We start from the raw sequence: 16,301 nt of genomic DNA on the forward strand, positions 1-16,301 counted from the left end.
TTCGTGGAGAGAGGCGGATTCCATGTGTGCAGGCAATGTTTGTGCTGAGATGATGAGTCGCTGGAGACCACGGTGGACTCCTCAGACCCGGGATAGGCCTCTGGCAGGTATGTGTCAATGTTTTCTGCCCATGGCACTCAGCCGGGTATCTGCATAGAATGTTATCCGCGGAATTAGTAGTCTCCGGAGAGGCTGCTACATGTCAGCAAGCTTCACCCGGCCAGGGCCGCCCGGGATGTAGCTTCCCAATCCGTGGCTACTCTCTAGACCTTCCAGATAGACTAGCAGATCTTCTCTGCCCTTGGGCAACCGGTAGAGCCAGAGGCCTTCCCCCTTTGCTCTTTCGTCTCTAGGCCCTCTGTCAGGCACTCCAAGGTGTGAAGTGACAAGGGGGAGAAGGAAGAGATTTCAGAGAAGGAACACATCCAGAGAGAGACAGAGAGAGGCAAGAGATGTTGAGTGGGGATGCCTTACGTACTGATATCCTCAGGAAAGTGGGAAAGAGGTACCTGGCCTGCTCTGCCAATGCCCTGAAGCAGTCCGCACCAGGGGCTGCCTTGTGCCTGCGTAGCCTTTCCCAGGGTGTGCTGAAATCCCGTGGCCACTAGGTGTCGTAGGTCACGATGGAGGGCCCTGTGTCATCTGCCTGGCGGGCCGGATCTCTGCCATTGGCTCGGTCTTGTCAGCAGGCCCATCGCAAGCTCCGCCCACTCTTCCAGTGGGGGGACTGTCTCTATGGTGATGGCAAAGAAGCCTTAGCCCCGCCCACCTGGCCTTCACTTCAGCTCCCTGGCCCGCTGACCCTCACTCAGACCTCTGTGTTGCTCCAAATGAATGTCCGCCAGTGCCCTGGTGTCAGCACCTGGGATAAAGAATTCGGGACCTTGCCTGGGGCAGAAGGCAGCCTAGGTCAGCGGGTACCTGGAAGTCTACTGCCTTGTGACACTGCTGCCAGTGACAAATGGTGACTCCCACACTCACATGTCGCCTGGTGGCAGAATGATAGTGATGGGTGGAGAAACATCGCTCCGGAGCACACGTTCAGTGGGGCAGCAGCCAAAGCAAAGGCCAGGGCCGGTAGTGGACGTCGTGGAGCTGAACGGCGAGCCAGTGAAGGGCCCAAGGATCCCTCCTGTATGTGGCGGACAGGTCATGCGTGTCCCCACGTCCATAAACCATTGGACTGCTGGGGCCCAGGCTGCCAATTTCGGCCTTGCCTTCGGAGCCCGGCCACATGCGCAGCCTTGCAGCGGAGGCGGGGACATGTAGACAGCCAAAATTGGGAAAATGGCAGTGTTTCTGCGATTTCCCTGGCATCGGCCGTTTTGAGCGGCTTGCTTTTTCTCCTGGTAGGATAGGGCCCTGACGGAGAAAGGCAGGATTACGTGTGCAGGAAAGGTGTGTGCTGAGAGGGTGACGACGTTGAGACCATGTTGGGATCTTTAGTCCCAGGAAAGGCCCCTGGCGGGTGTGGGTCAGTGTTCTCTACCCATCCCACGTGGCGGGGGGAGGTTTTCACCATACAAAGCAGCAGCGGAATTATTCGTCGCCGGAGAGGTTGCATCTGCCCACAAGCTCCACCTGGCCGGGGTCCGCCCCTACTGTATCGCCCATGTCAATCAACAGAAGCTAAGACCTTCCAGAGAGACTACCTGCTATTGTCTACCCACGGGGAAGCAGGACAGCCAGAAGCCTCCCCCGTTTCATCGCTAGGCTCTCTCTCAGGCCCCTCATACTCGTGATGTGTCTCAAGGGTAGAACGAAGAGAGTTCTCCGAAGGAACACATACACAGAGGGGCCACAGATGCTGAGGAAGGGCGCCTTGCCTACTGATATCCTAGCGTAAGTGGAAAAGTGGTACCTGCCTGCTGGCCCAGTGTGTCGAACGTGTCCACATCAGGGGCTGCCTACTGTGAAGTGATTCCCTGGGTGCCCTCGGTTTTGTGGCCCAAAAGAGAAGGGGCCGTCGTGTGTCCATGGGTGAAATGGAGGGCTCTGCGGAACTGGCCGCTGAGGCTGGACCTCTCCTATTGGCTCAGTGTCTGTGACCCGTCCCCGTCAGAAGTTCCGGCCAGCCTTCCGGTGGCTGTCTCCATGGTGATTGGGAAAGAAGCCTTAGGCCCGGCACTCAGCCTTCACCTGGCCTACCTGGCCTCTTTCCCCTCATCTAGACCGCTGTGTGGATGAAAGAAAGAATGTCGGCCAATGACCACATGTCCTCATTGCCTTTGAAGGATTAGGCTCCTTGCCTGGGCAGAAGACAGCCAAGGTCAGCCTGAGCCTAGACACCTAGTGACCTGTGACACTGCAGGCAGTGAGAGATGTTCATTTTCATGCTGACGTATCCACAGGTGGCGGATTCAGATTGGTCGGAGAAGAAGTGTAACTAGGGATGACACACACACACGACGGCACGGGGGAAAGGTCAGGGAAAATAGCTGAGGTCGTGGAGCTCTAGCAGAGCCAGTGTAGGGCCCAGGCCTCCCTCCTGTTCCTGGAAAAGTGGTGAAACATATGCCGCCATGCGCAGACTCTGGACTGCTGGGGCCCTGGATGCCCAGATTGCGGCCTTGTCTTCGGAGAAGTGTCACACATGCACTGTGCCAGCGGAGGCTGTGGCCGAGCAGAGGGCAAAATCTTGAAAATGGGGCCTTCAGTTGACTTTGCCTGTGCTCTCCTTTGGCTGAGTGACATCGTGTGTTTCCTAGCAGGAGAAGGCATTCGTGGAGAGAGGCGGATTCCATGTGTGCAGGCAAAGTGTGTGCTGAGATGATGAGTCGCTGGAGACCACGGTGGACTCCTCAGACCCGGGATAGGCCTCTGGCAGGTATGTGTCAATGTTTTCTGCCCATGGCACTCAGCCGGGTATCTGCATAGAATGTTACCCCCGGAATTAGTAGTCTTCGGAGAGGCTGCTACATGTCAGCAAGCTTCACCTGGCCAGGTCCGCCCATGATGTGGCTTCCCAATCCGTGGCTACTCTCTAGACCTTCCAGATAGACTAGCAGATCTTCTCCACCCTTGGGCAACCGGTAGAGCCAGAGGCCTTCCCCGTTTGCTGTTTCGTCTCTAGGCCCTCTGTCAGGCACTCCAAGGTGTGAAGTGACAAGGGGGAGAAGGAAGAGATTTCAGAGAAGGAACACATCCAGAGAGAGACAGAGAGAGGCAAGAGATGCTGAGTGGGGATGCCTTGCGTACTGATATCCTCAGGAAAGTGGGAAAGAGGTACCTGGCCTGCTCTGCCAATGCCCTGAAGCAGTCCGCACCAGGGGCTGCCTTGTGCCTGCGTAGCCTTTCCCAGGGTGTGTTCAAATCCTGTGGCCACTAGGTGTCGTAGGTCACGATGGAGGGCCCTGTGTCATCTGCCTGGTGGGCCGGATCTCTGCCATTGGCTCGGTCTTGTCAGCAGGCCCATCGCAAGCTCCGCCCACTCTTCCAGTGGGGGGACTGTCTCTATGGTGATGGCAAAGAAGCCTTAGCCCCGCCCACCTGGCCTTCACTTCAGCTCCCTGGCCCGCTGACCCTCACTCAGACCTCTGTGTTGCTCCAAATGAATGTCCGCCAGTGCCCTGGTGTCAGCACCTGGGGTAAAGAATTCGGGACCTTGCCTGGGGCAGAAGGCAGCCTAGGTCTGCGGGTACCTGGAAGTCTACTGCCTTGTGACACTGCTGCCAGTGACAAATGGTGACTCCCACACTCACATATCGCCTGGTGGCAGAATGATAGTGATGGGTGGAGAAACATCGCTCCGGAGCACACGTTCAGTGGGGCACCAGCCAAAGCAAAGGCCAGGGCCGGTAGTGGACGTCGTGGAGCTGAATGGCGAGCCAGTGAAGGGCCCAAGGATCCCTCCTGTATGTGGCGAACAGGTCATGCGTGTCCCCACGCCCATAAACCATTGGACTGCTGGGGCCCAGGCTGCCAGGATTTCGGCCTTGCCTTCGGAGCCCGGCCACATGCGCAGCCTTGCAGCGGAGGCGGGGACATGTAGACAGCCAAAATTGGGAAAATGGCAGTGTTTCCTCGATTTCCCTGGCATCGGCCGTTTTGAGCGGCTTGCTTTTTCTCCTGGTAGGATAGGGCCCTGACGGAGAAAGGCAGGATTACGTGTGCAGGAAAGGTGGGTGCTGAGAGGTTGACGACGTTGAGACCATGTTGGGATCTTTAGTCCCAGGAAAGGCCCCTGGCGGGTGTGGGTCAGTGTTCTCTACCCACCACAAGTGGCGGGGGGAGGTTTTCACCATACAAAGCAGCAGCGGAATTATTCGTCGCCGGAGAGGTTGCATCTGCCCACAAGCTCCACCTGGCCGGGGTCCGCACCTACTTTACTGCCCATGTCCATCAACAGAAGCTAAGACCTTGCAGAGAGACTACCTGCTATTGTCTACCCACGGGGAAGCAGGACAGCCAGAAGCCTCCCCCGTTTCATCGCTAGGCTCTCTCTCAGGCCCCTCATACTCGTGATGTGTCTCAAGGGTAGAACGAAGAGAGTTCTCCGAAGGAACACATACACAGAGGGGCCACAGATGCTGAGGAAGGGCGCCTTGCCTACTGATATCCTAGCGTAAGTGGAAAAGTGGTACCTGCCTGCTGGCCCAGTGTGTCGAACGTGTCCACATCAGGGGCTGCCTACTGTGAAGTGATTCCCTGGGTGCCCTCGGTTTTGTGGCCCAAAAGAGAAGGGGCCGTCGTGTGTCCATGGGTGAAATGGAGGGCTCTGCGGAACTGGCCGCTGAGGCTGGACCTCTCCTATTGGCTCAGTGTCTGTGACCCGTCCCCGTCAGAAGTTCCGGCCAGCCTTCCGGTGGCTGTCTCCATGGTGATTGGGAAAGAAGCCTTAGGCCCCGCACTCAGCCTTCACCTGGCCTACCTGGCCTCTTTCCCCTCATCTAGACCGCTGTGTGGATGAAAGAAAGAATGTCGGCCAATGACCACATGTCCTCATAGCCTTTGAAGGATTAGGCTCCTTGCCTGGGCAGAAGACAGCCAAGGTCAGCCTGAGCCTAGACACCTAGTGGCCTGTGACACTGCAGGCAGTGAGAGATGTTCATTTTCATGCTGACGTATCCACAGGTGGAGGATTCAGATTGGTCGGAGAAGAAGTGTAACTAGGGATGACACACACACACGACGGCACGGGGGAAAGGTCAGGGAAAATAGCTGAGGTCGTGGAGCTCTAGCAGAGCCAGTGTAGGGCCCAGGCCTCCCTCCTGTTCCTGGAAAAGAGGTGAAACATATGCCGCCATGCGCAGACTCTGGACTGCTGGGGCCCTGGATGCCCAGATTGCGGCCTTGTCTTCGGAGAAGTGTCACACATGCACTGTGCCAGCGGAGGCTGTCGCCCAGCAGAGGGCAAAATCTTGAAAATGGGGCCTTCAGTTGACTTTGCCTGTGCTCTCCTTTGGCTGAGTGACATCGTGTGTTTCCTAGCAGGAGAAGGCATTCGTGGAGAGAGGCGGATTCCATGTGTGCAGGCAAAGTGTGTGCTGAGATGATGAGTCGCTGGAGACCACGGTGGACTCCTCAGACCCGGGATAGGCCTCTGGCAGGTATGTGTCAATGTTTTCTGCCCATGGCACTCAGCCGGGTATCTGCATAGAATGTTACCCCCGGAATTAGTAGTCTTCGGAGAGGCTGCTACATGTCAGCAAGCTTCACCTGGCCAGGTCCGCCCGTGATGTGGCTTCCCAATCCGTGGCTACTCTCTAGACCTTCCAGATAGACTAGCAGATCTTCTCCACCCTTGGGCAACCGGTAGAGCCAGAGGCCTTCCCCGTTTGCTGTTTCGTCTCTAGGCCCTCTGTCAGGCACTCCAAGGTGTGAAGTGACAAGGGGGAGAAGGAAGAGATTTCAGAGAAGGAACACATCCAGAGAGAGACAGAGAGAGGCAAGAGATGCTGAGTGGGGATGCCTTGCGTACTGATATCCTCAGGAAAGTGGGAAAGAGGTACCTGGCCTGCTCTGCCAATGCCCTGAAGCAGTCCGCACCAGGGGCTGCCTTGTGCCTGCGTAGCCTTTCCCAGGGTGTGTTCAAATCCTGTGGCCACTAGGTGTCGTAGGTCACGATGGAGGGCCCTGTGTCATCTGCCTGGTGGGCCGGATCTCTGCCATTGGCTCGGTCTTGTCAGCAGGCCCATCGCAAGCTCCGCCCACTCTTCCAGTGGGGGGACTGTCTCTATGGTGATGGCAAAGAAGCCTTAGCCCCGCCCACCTGGCCTTCACTTCAACTCCCTGGCCCGCTGACCCTCACTCAGACCTCTGTGTTGCTCCAAATGAATGTCCGCCAGTGCCCTGGTGTCAGCACCTGGGGTAAAGAATTCGGGACCTTGCCTGGGGCAGAAGGCAGCCTAGGTCTGCGGGTACCTGGAAGTCTACTGCCTTGTGACACTGCTGCCAGTGACAAATGGTGACTCCCACACTCACATATCGCCTGGTGGCAGAATGATAGTGATGGGTGGAGAAACATCGCTCCGGAGCACACGTTCAGTGGGGCACCAGCCAAAGCAAAGGCCAGGGCCGGTAGTGGACGTCGTGGAGCTGAATGGCGAGCCAGTGAAGGGCCCAAGGATCCCTCCTGTATGTGGCGAACAGGTCATGCGTGTCCCCACGCCCATAAACCATTGGACTGCTGGGGCCCAGGCTGCCAGGATTTCGGCCTTGCCTTGGGAGCCCGGCCACATGCGCAGCCTTGCAGCGGAGGCGGGGACATGTAGACAGCCAAAATTGGGAAAATGGCAGTGTTTCTGCGATTTCCCTGGCATCGGCCGTTTTGAGCGGCTTGCTTTTTCTCCTGGTAGGATAGGGCCCTGACGGAGAAAGGCAGGATTACGTGTGCAGGAAAGGTGTGTGCTGAGAGGGTGACGACGTTGAGACCATGTTGGGATCTTTAGTCCCAGGAAAGGCCCCTGGCGGGTGTGGGTCAGTGTTCTCTACCCATCCCACGTGGCGGGGGGAGGTTTTCACCATACAAAGCAGCAGCGGAATTATTCGTCGCCGGAGAGGTTGCATCTGCCCACAAGCTCCACCTGGCCGGGGTCCGCCCCTACTGTATCGCCCATGTCAATCAACAGAAGCTAAGACCTTCCAGAGAGACTACCTGCTATTGTCTACCCACGGGGAAGCAGGACAGCCAGAAGCCTCCCCCGTTTCATCGCTAGGCTCTCTCTCAGGCCCCTCATACTCGTGATGTGTCTCAAGGGTAGAACGAAGAGAGTTCTCCGAAGGAACACATACACAGAGGGGCCACAGATGCTGAGGAAGGGCGCCTTGCCTACTGATATCCTAGCGTAAGTGGAAAAGTGGTACCTGCCTGCTGGCCCAGTGTGTCAAACGTGTCCACCTCAGTGTTGCCTACTGTGAAGTGATTCCCTGGGTGACCTCGGTTTTGTGGCCCAAAAGAGAAGGGGCCGTTGTGTGTCCATGGGTGAAATGGAGGGCTCTGCGGAACTGGCCGCTTAGGCTGGACCTCTCCTATTGGCTCAGTGTCTGTGACCCGTCCCCGTCAGAAGTTCCGGCCAGCCTTCCGGTGGCTGTCCCCATGGTGATTGGGAAAGAAGCCTTAGGCCCCGCACTCAGCCTTCACCTGGCCTACCTGGCCTCTTTGCCCTCATCTAGACCGCTGTGTGGATGAAAGAAAGAATGTCGGCCAATGACCACATGTCCTCGTTGCCTTTGGAGGATTAGGCTCCTTGCCTGGGCAGAAGACAGCCAAGGTCAGCCTGAGCCTAGACACCTAGTGACCTGTGACACTGCAGGCAGTGACAGATGTTCATTTTCATGCTCGCGTATCCGCAGGTGGAGGATTCAGATTGGTCGGAGAAGAAGTGTAACTAGGGATGACACACACACACGAGGGCACGGGGGAAAGGTCAGGGAAAATAGCTGAGGTCGTGGAGCTCTAGCGGAGTCTGTGTAGGGCCCAGGCCTCCCTCCTGTTCGTGGCAAAGCGGTGATCCATATGCCGCCATGCGCAGACTCTGGACTGCTGGGGCCCTGGATGCCCAGATTGCGGCCTTGTCTTCGGAGAAGTGTCACACATGCACTGTGCCAGCGGAGGCTGTGGCCCAGCAGAGGGCAAAATCTTGAAAACGGGGCCTTCAGTTGACTTTGCCTGTGCTCTCCTTTGGCTGAGTGACATCGTGTGTTTCCTAGCAGGAGAAGGCATTCGTGGAGAGAGGCGGATTCCATGTGTGCAGGCAATGTTTGTGCTGAGATGATGAGTCGCTGGAGACCAGGGTGGACTCCTCAGACCCGGGATAGGCCTCTGGCAGGTATGTGTCAATGTTTTCTGCCCATGGCACTCAGCCGGGTATCTGCATAGAATGTTATCCGCGGAATTAGTAGTCTCCGGAGAGGCTGCTACATGTCAGCAAGCTTCACCCGGCCAGGGCCGCCCGGGATGTAGCTTCCCAATCCGTGGCTACTCTCTAGACCTTCCAGATAGACTAGCAGATCTTCTCTGCCCTTGGGCAACCGGTAGAGCCAGAGGCCTTCCCCCTTTGCTCTTTCGTCTCTAGGCCCTCTGTCAGGCACTCCAAGGTGTGAAGTGACAAGGGGGAGAAGGAAGAGATTTCAGAGAAGGAACACATCCAGAGAGAGACAGAGAGAGGCAAGAGATGTTGAGTGGGGATGCCTTGCGTACTGATATCCTCAGGAAAGTGGGAAAGAGGTACCTGGCCTGCTCTGCCAATGCCCTGAAGCAATCCGCACCAGGGGCTGCCTTGTGCCTGCGTAGCCTTTCCCAGGGTGTGCTCAAATCCCGTGGCCACTAGGTGTCGTAGGTCACGATGGAGGGCCCTGTGTCATCTGCCTGGCGGGCCGGATCTCTGCCATTGGCTCGGTCTTGTCAACAGGCCCATCGCAAGCTCCGCCCACTCTTCCGGTGGGGGGACTGTCTCTATGGTGATGGCAAAGAAGCCTTAGCCCCGCCCACCTGGCCTTCACTTCAGCTCCCTGGCCCGCTGACCCTCACTCAGACCTCTGTGTTGCTCCAAATGAATGTCCGCCAGTGCCCTGGTGTCAGCACCTGGGATAAAGAATTCGGGACCTTGCCTGGGGCAGAAGGCAGCCTAGGTCAGCGGGTACCTGGAAGTCTACTGCCTTGTGACACTGCTGCCAGTGACAAATGGTGACTCCCACACTCACATATCGCCTGGTGGCAGAATGATAGTGATGGGTGGAGAAACATCGCTCCGGAGCACACGTTCAGTGGGGCACCAGCCAAAGCAAAGGCCAGGGCCGGTAGTGGACGTCGTGGAGCTGAACGGCGAGCCAGTGAAGGGCCCAAGGATCCCTCCTGTATGTGGCGGACAGGTCATGCGTGTCCCCACGTCCATAAACCATTGGACTGCTGGGGCCCAGGCTGCCAATTTCGGCCTTGCCTTCGGAGCCCGGCCACATGCGCAGCCTTGCAGCGGAGGCGGGGACATGTAGACAGCCAAAATTGGGAAAATGGCAGTGTTTCTGCGATTTCCCTGGCATCGGCCGTTTTGAGCGGCTTGCTTTTTCTCCTGGTAGGATAGGGCCCTGACGGAGAAAGGCAGGATTACGTGTGCAGGAAAGGTGTGTGCTGAGAGGGTGACGACGTTGAGACCATGTTGGGATCTTTAGTCCCAGGAAAGGCCCCTGGCGGGTGTGGGTCAGTGTTCTCTACCCATCCCACGTGGCGGGGGGAGGTTTTCACCATACAAAGCAGCAGCGGAATTATTCGTCGCCGGAGAGGTTGCATCTGCCCACAAGCTCCACCTGGCCGGGGTCCGCCCCTACTGTATCGCCCATGTCAATCAACAGAAGCTAAGACCTTCCAGAGAGACTACCTGCTATTGTCTACCCACGGGGAAGCAGGACAGCCAGAAGCCTCCCCCGTTTCATCGCTAGGCTCTCTCTCAGGCCCCTCATACTCGTGATGTGTCTCAAGGGTAGAACGAAGAGAGTTCTCCGAAGGAACACATACACAGAGGGGCCACAGATGCTGAGGAAGGGCGCCTTGCCTACTGATATCCTAGCGTAAGTGGAAAAGTGGTACCTGCCTGCTGGCCCAGTGTGTCGAACGTGTCCACATCAGGGGCTGCCTACTGTGAAGTGATTCCCTGGGTGCCCTCGGTTTTGTGGCCCAAAAGAGAAGGGGCCGTCGTGTGTCCATGGGTGAAATGGAGGGCTCTGCGGAACTGGCCGCTGAGGCTGGACCTCTCCTATTGGCTCAGTGTCTGTGACCCGTCCCCGTCAGAAGTTCCGGCCAGCCTTCCGGTGGCTGTCTCCATGGTGATTGGGAAAGAAGCCTTAGGCCCCGCACTCAGCCTTCACCTGGCCTACCTGGCCTCTTTCCCCTCATCTAGACCGCTGTGTGGATGAAAGAAAGAATGTCGGCCAATGACCACATGTCCTCATAGCCTTTGAAGGATTAGGCTCCTTGCCTGGGCAGAAGACAGCCAAGGTCAGCCTGAGCCTAGACACCTAGTGACCTGTGACACTGCAGGCAGTGAGAGATGTTCATTTTCATGCTGACGTATCCACAGGTGGCGGATTCAGATTGGTCGGAGAAGAAGTGTAACTAGGGATGACACACACACACGACGGCACGGGGGAAAGGTCAGGGAAAATAGCTGAGGTCGTGGAGCTCTAGCAGAGCCAGTGTAGGGCCCAGGCCTCCCTCCTGTTCCTGGAAAAGTGGTGAAACATATGCCGCCATGCGCAGACTCTGGACTGCTGGGGCCCTGGATGCCCAGATTGCGGCCTTGTCTTCGGAGAAGTGTCACACATGCACTGTGCCAGCGGAGGCTGTGGCCGAGCAGAGGGCAAAATCTTGAAAATGGGGCCTTCAGTTGACTTTGCCTGTGCTCTCCTTTGGCTGAGTGACATCGTGTGTTTCCTAGCAGGAGAAGGCATTCGTGGAGAGAGGCGGATTCCATGTGTGCAGGCAAAGTGTGTGCTGAGATGATGAGTCGCTGGAGACCACGGTGGACTCCTCAGACCCGGGATAGGCCTCTGGCAGGTATGTGTCAATGTTTTCTGCCCATGGCACTCAGCCGGGTATCTGCATAGAATGTTACCCCCGGAATTAGTAGTCTTCGGAGAGGCTGCTACATGTCAGCAAGCTTCACCTGGCCAGGTCCGCCCGTGATGTGGCTTCCCAATCCGTGGCTACTCTCTAGACCTTCCAGATAGACTAGCAGATCTTCTCCACCCTTGGGCAACCGGTAGAGCCAGAGGCCTTCCCCGTTTGCTGTTTCGTCTCTAGGCCCTCTGTCAGGCACTCCAAGGTGTGAAGTGACAAGGGGGAGAAGGAAGAGATTTCAGAGAAGGAACACATCCAGAGAGAGACAGAGAGAGGCAAGAGATGCTGAGTGGGGATGCCTTGCGTACTGATATCCTCAGGAAAGTGGGAAAGAGGTACCTGGCCTGCTCTGCCAATGCCCTGAAGCAGTCCGCACCAGGGGCTGCCTTGTGCCTGCGTAGCCTTTCCCAGGGTGTGTTCAAATCCTGTGGCCACTAGGTGTCGTAGGTCACGATGGAGGGCCCTGTGTCATCTGCCTGGTGGGCCGGATCTCTGCCATTGGCTCGGTCTTGTCAGCAGGCCCATCGCAAGCTCCGCCCACTCTTCCAGTGGGGGGACTGTCTCTATGGTGATGGCAAAGAAGCCTTAGCCCCGCCCACCTGGCCTTCACTTCAGCTCCCTGGCCCGCTGACCCTCACTCAGACCTCTGTGTTGCTCCAAATGAATGTCCGCCAGTGCCCTGGTGTCAGCACCTGGGGTAAAGAATTCGGGACCTTGCCTGGGGCAGAAGGCAGCCTAGGTCTGCGGGTACCTGGAAGTCTACTGCCTTGTGACACTGCTGCCAGTGACAAATGGTGACTCCCACACTCACATATCGCCTGGTGGCAGAATGATAGTGATGGGTGGAGAAACATCGCTCCGGAGCACACGTTCAGTGGGGCACCAGCCAAAGCAAAGGCCAGGGCCGGTAGTGGACGTCGTGGAGCTGAATGGCGAGCCAGTGAAGGGCCCAAGGATCCCTCCTGTATGTGGCGAACAGGTCATGCGTGTCCCCACGCCCATAAACCATTGGACTGCTGGGGCCCAGGCTGCCAGGATTTCGGCCTTGCCTTGGGAGCCCGGCCACATGCGCAGCCTTGCAGCGGAGGCGGGGACATGTAGACAGCCAAAATTGGGAAAATGGCAGTGTTTCTGCGATTTCCCTGGCATCGGCCGTTTTGAGCGGCTTGCTTTTTCTCCTGGTAGGATAGGGCCCTGACGGAGAAAGGCAGGATTACGTGTGCAGGAAAGGTGTGTGCTGAGAGGGTGACGACGTTGAGACCATGTTGGGATCTTTAGTCCCAGGAAAGGCCCCTGGCGGGTGTGGGTCAGTGTTCTCTACCCATCCCACGTGGCGGGGGGAGGTTTTCACCATACAAAGCAGCAGCGGAATTATTCGTCGCCTGAGAGGTTGCATCTGCCCACAAGCTCCACCTGGCCGGGGTCCGCCCCTACTGTATCGCCCATGTCAATCAACAGAAGCTAAGACCTTCCAGAGAGACTACCTGCTATTGTCTACCCACGGGGAAGCAGGACAGCCAGAAGCCTCCCCCGTTTCATCGCTAGGCTCTCTCTCAGGCCCCTCATACTCGTGATGTGTCTCAAGGGTAGAACGAAGAGAGTTCTCCGAAGGAACACATACACAGAGGGGCCACAGATGCTGAGGAAGGGCGCCTTGCCTACTGATATCCTAGCGTAAGTGGAAAAGTGGTACCTGCCTGCTGGCCCAGTGTGTCAAACGTGTCCACCTCAGTGTTGCCTACTGTGAAGTGATTCCCTGGGTGACCTCGGTTTTGTGGCCCAAAAGAGAAGGGGCCGTTGTGTGTCCATGGGTGAAATGGAGGGCTCTGCGGAACTGGCCGCTTAGGCTGGACCTCTCCTATTGGCTCAGTGTCTGTGACCCGTCCCCGTCAGAAGTTCCGGCCAGCCTTCCGGTGGCTGTCCCCATGGTGATTGGGAAAGAAGCCTTAGGCCCCGCACTCAGCCTTCACCTGGCCTACCTGGCCTCTTTGCCCTCATCTAGACCGCTGTGTGGATGAAAGAAAGAATGTCGGCCAATGACCACATGTCCTCGTTGCCTTTGGAGGATTAGGCTCCTTGCCTGGGCAGAAGACAGCCAAGGTCAGCCTGAGCCTAGACACCTAGTGACCTGTGACACTGCAGGCAGTGAGAGATGTTCATTTTCATGCTGACGTATCCACAGGTGGCGGATTCAGATTGGTCGGAGAAGAAGTGTAACTAGGGATGACACACACACACGACGGCACGGGGGAAAGGTCAGGGAAAATAGCTGAGGTCGTGGAGCTCTAGCAGAGCCAGTGTAGGGCCCAGGCCTCCCTCCTGTTCCTGGAAAAGTGGTGAAACATATGCCGCCATGCGCAGACTCTGGACTGCTGGGGCCCTGGATGCCCAGATTGCGGCCTTGTCTTCGGAGAAGTGTCACACATGCACTGTGCCAGCGGAGGCTGTGGCCGAGCAGAGGGCAAAATCTTGAAAATGGGGCCTTCAGTTGACTTTGCCTGTGCTCTCCTTTGGCTGAGTGACATCGTGTGTTTCCTAGCAGGAGAAGGCATTCGTGGAGAGAGGCGGATTCCATGTGTGCAGGCAAAGTGTGTGCTGAGATGATGAGTCGCTGGAGACCACGGTGGACTCCTCAGACCCGGGATAGGCCTCTGGCAGGTATGTGTCAATGTTTTCTGCCCATGGCACTCAGCCGGGTATCTGCATAGAATGTTACCCCCGGAATTAGTAGTCTTCGGAGAGGCTGCTACATGTCAGCAAGCTTCACCTGGCCAGGTCCGCCCGTGATGTGGCTTCCCAATCCGTGGCTACTCTCTAGACCTTCCAGATAGACTAGCAGATCTTCTCCACCCTTGGGCAACCGGTAGAGCCAGAGGCCTTCCCCGTTTGCTGTTTCGTCTCTAGGCCCTCTGTCAGGCACTCCAAGGTGTGAAGTGACAAGGGGGAGAAGGAAGAGATTTCAGAGAAGGAACACATCCAGAGAGAGACAGAGAGAGGCAAGAGATGCTGAGTGGGGATGCCTTGCGTACTGATATCCTCAGGAAAGTGGGAAAGAGGTACCTGGCCTGCTCTGCCAATGCCCTGAAGCAGTCCGCACCAGGGGCTGCCTTGTGCCTGCGTAGCCTTTCCCAGGGTGTGCTGAAATCCCGTGGCCACTAGGTGTCGTAGGTCACGATGGAGGGCCCTGTGTCATCTGCCTGGCGGGCCGGATCTCTGCCATTGGCTCGGTCTTGTCAGCAGGCCCATCGCAAGCTCCGCCCACTCTTCCAGTGGGGGGACTGTCTCTATGGTGATGGCAAAGAAGCCTTAGCCCCGCCCACCTGGCCTTCACTTCAGCTCCCTGGCCCGCTGACCCTCACTCAGACCTCTGTGTTGCTCCAAATGAATGTCCGCCAGTGCCCTGGTGTCAGCACCTGGGATAAAGAATTCGGGACCTTGCCTGGGGCAGAAGGCAGCCTAGGTCAGCGGGTACCTGGAAGTCTACTGCCTTGTGACACTGCTGCCAGTGACAAATGGTGACTCCCACACTCACATGTCGCCTGGTGGCAGAATGATAGTGATGGGTGGAGAAACATCGCTCCGGAGCACACGTTCAGTGGGGCACCAGCCAAAGCAAAGGCCAGGGCCGGTAGTGGACGTGGTGGAGCTGAATGGCGAGCCAGTGAAGGGCCCAAGGATCCCTCCTGTATGTGGCGAACAGGTCATGCGTGTCCCCACGTCCATAAACCACTGGACTGCTGGGGCCCAGGCTGCCAGGATTTCGGCCTTGCCTTCGGAGCCCGGCCACGTGCGCAGCCTTGCAGCGGAGGCGGGGACATGTAGACAGCCAAAATTGGGAAAATGGCAGTGTTTCCTCGATTTCCCTGGCATCGGCCGTTTTGAGCGGCTTGCTTTTTCTCCTGGTAGGATAGGGCCCTGACGGAGAAAGGCAGGATTACGTGTGCAGGAAAGGTGTGTGCTGAGAGGGTGACGACGTTGAGACCATGTTGGGATCTTTAGTCCCAGGAAAGGCCCCTGGGGGGTGTGGGTCAGTGTTCTCTACCCATCCCACGTGGCGGGGGGAGGTTTTCACCATACAAAGCAGCAGCGGAATTATTCGTCGCCGGAGAGGTTGCATCTGCCCACAAGCTCCACCTGGCCGGGGTCCGCCCCTACTGTATCGCCCATGTCAATCAACAGAAGCTAAGACCTTGCAGAGAGACTACCTGCTATTGTCTACCCACGGGGAAGCAGGACAGCCAGAAGCCTCCCCCGTTTCATCGCTAGGCTCTCTCTCAGGCCCCTCGTACTTGTGATGTGTCTCAAGGGTAGAACGAAGAGAGTTCTCCGAAGGAACACATACACAGAGGGGCCATAGATGCTGAGGAAGGGCGCCTTGCCTACTGATATCCTAGCGTAAGTGGAAAAGTGGTACCTGCCTGCTGGCCCAGTGTGTCGAACGTGTCCACATCAGGGGCTGCCTACTGTGAAGTGATTCCCTGGGTGCCCTCGGTTTTGTGGCCCAAAACAGAAGGGGCCGTCGTGTGTCCATGGGTGAAATGGAGGGCTCTGCGGAACTGGCCGCTGAGGCTGGACCTCTCCTATTGGCTCAGTGTCTGTGACCCGTCCCCGTCAGAAGTTCCGGCCAGCCTTCCGGTGGCTGTCTCCATGGTGATTGGGAAAGAAGCCTTAGGCCCCGCACTCAGCCTTCACCTGGCCTACCTGGCCTCTTTCCCCTCATCTAGACCGCTGTGTGGATGAAAGAATGTCGGCCAATGACCACATGTCCTCATTGCCTTTGAAGGATTAGGCTCCTTGCCTGGGCAGAAGACAGCCAAGGTCAGCCTGAGCCTAGACACCTAGTGACCTGTGACACTGCAGGCAGTGACAGGTATTCATTTTCATGCTCACGTATCCGCAGGTGGCGGATTCAGAGTGGTCGGAGAAGAAGCGTAACTAGGGATGACACACACACACGAGGGCACGGGGGAAAGGTCAGGGAAAATAGCTGAGGTCGTGGAGCTCTAGCGGAGCCACTGTAGGGCCCAGGCCTCTCTCCTGTTCGTGGCAAAGAGGTGATCCATATGCCGCCATGCGCAGACTCTGGACTGCTTGGGCCCTGGATGCCCAGATTTCGGCCTTGTCTTCGGAGAAGTGTCACACATGCACTGTGCCAGCGGAGGCTGTGGCCCAGCAGAGGGCAAAATCTTGAAAATGGGGCCTTCAGTTGACTTTGCCTGTGCTCTCCTTTGGCTGAGTGACATCGTGT

Source organism: Elephas maximus, chromosome 20, assembly GCF_024166365.1.
Source record: "Elephas maximus indicus isolate mEleMax1 chromosome 20, mEleMax1 primary haplotype, whole genome shotgun sequence".
In the NCBI taxonomy this organism is placed as follows: Eukaryota; Metazoa; Chordata; class Mammalia; order Proboscidea; family Elephantidae; genus Elephas; species Elephas maximus.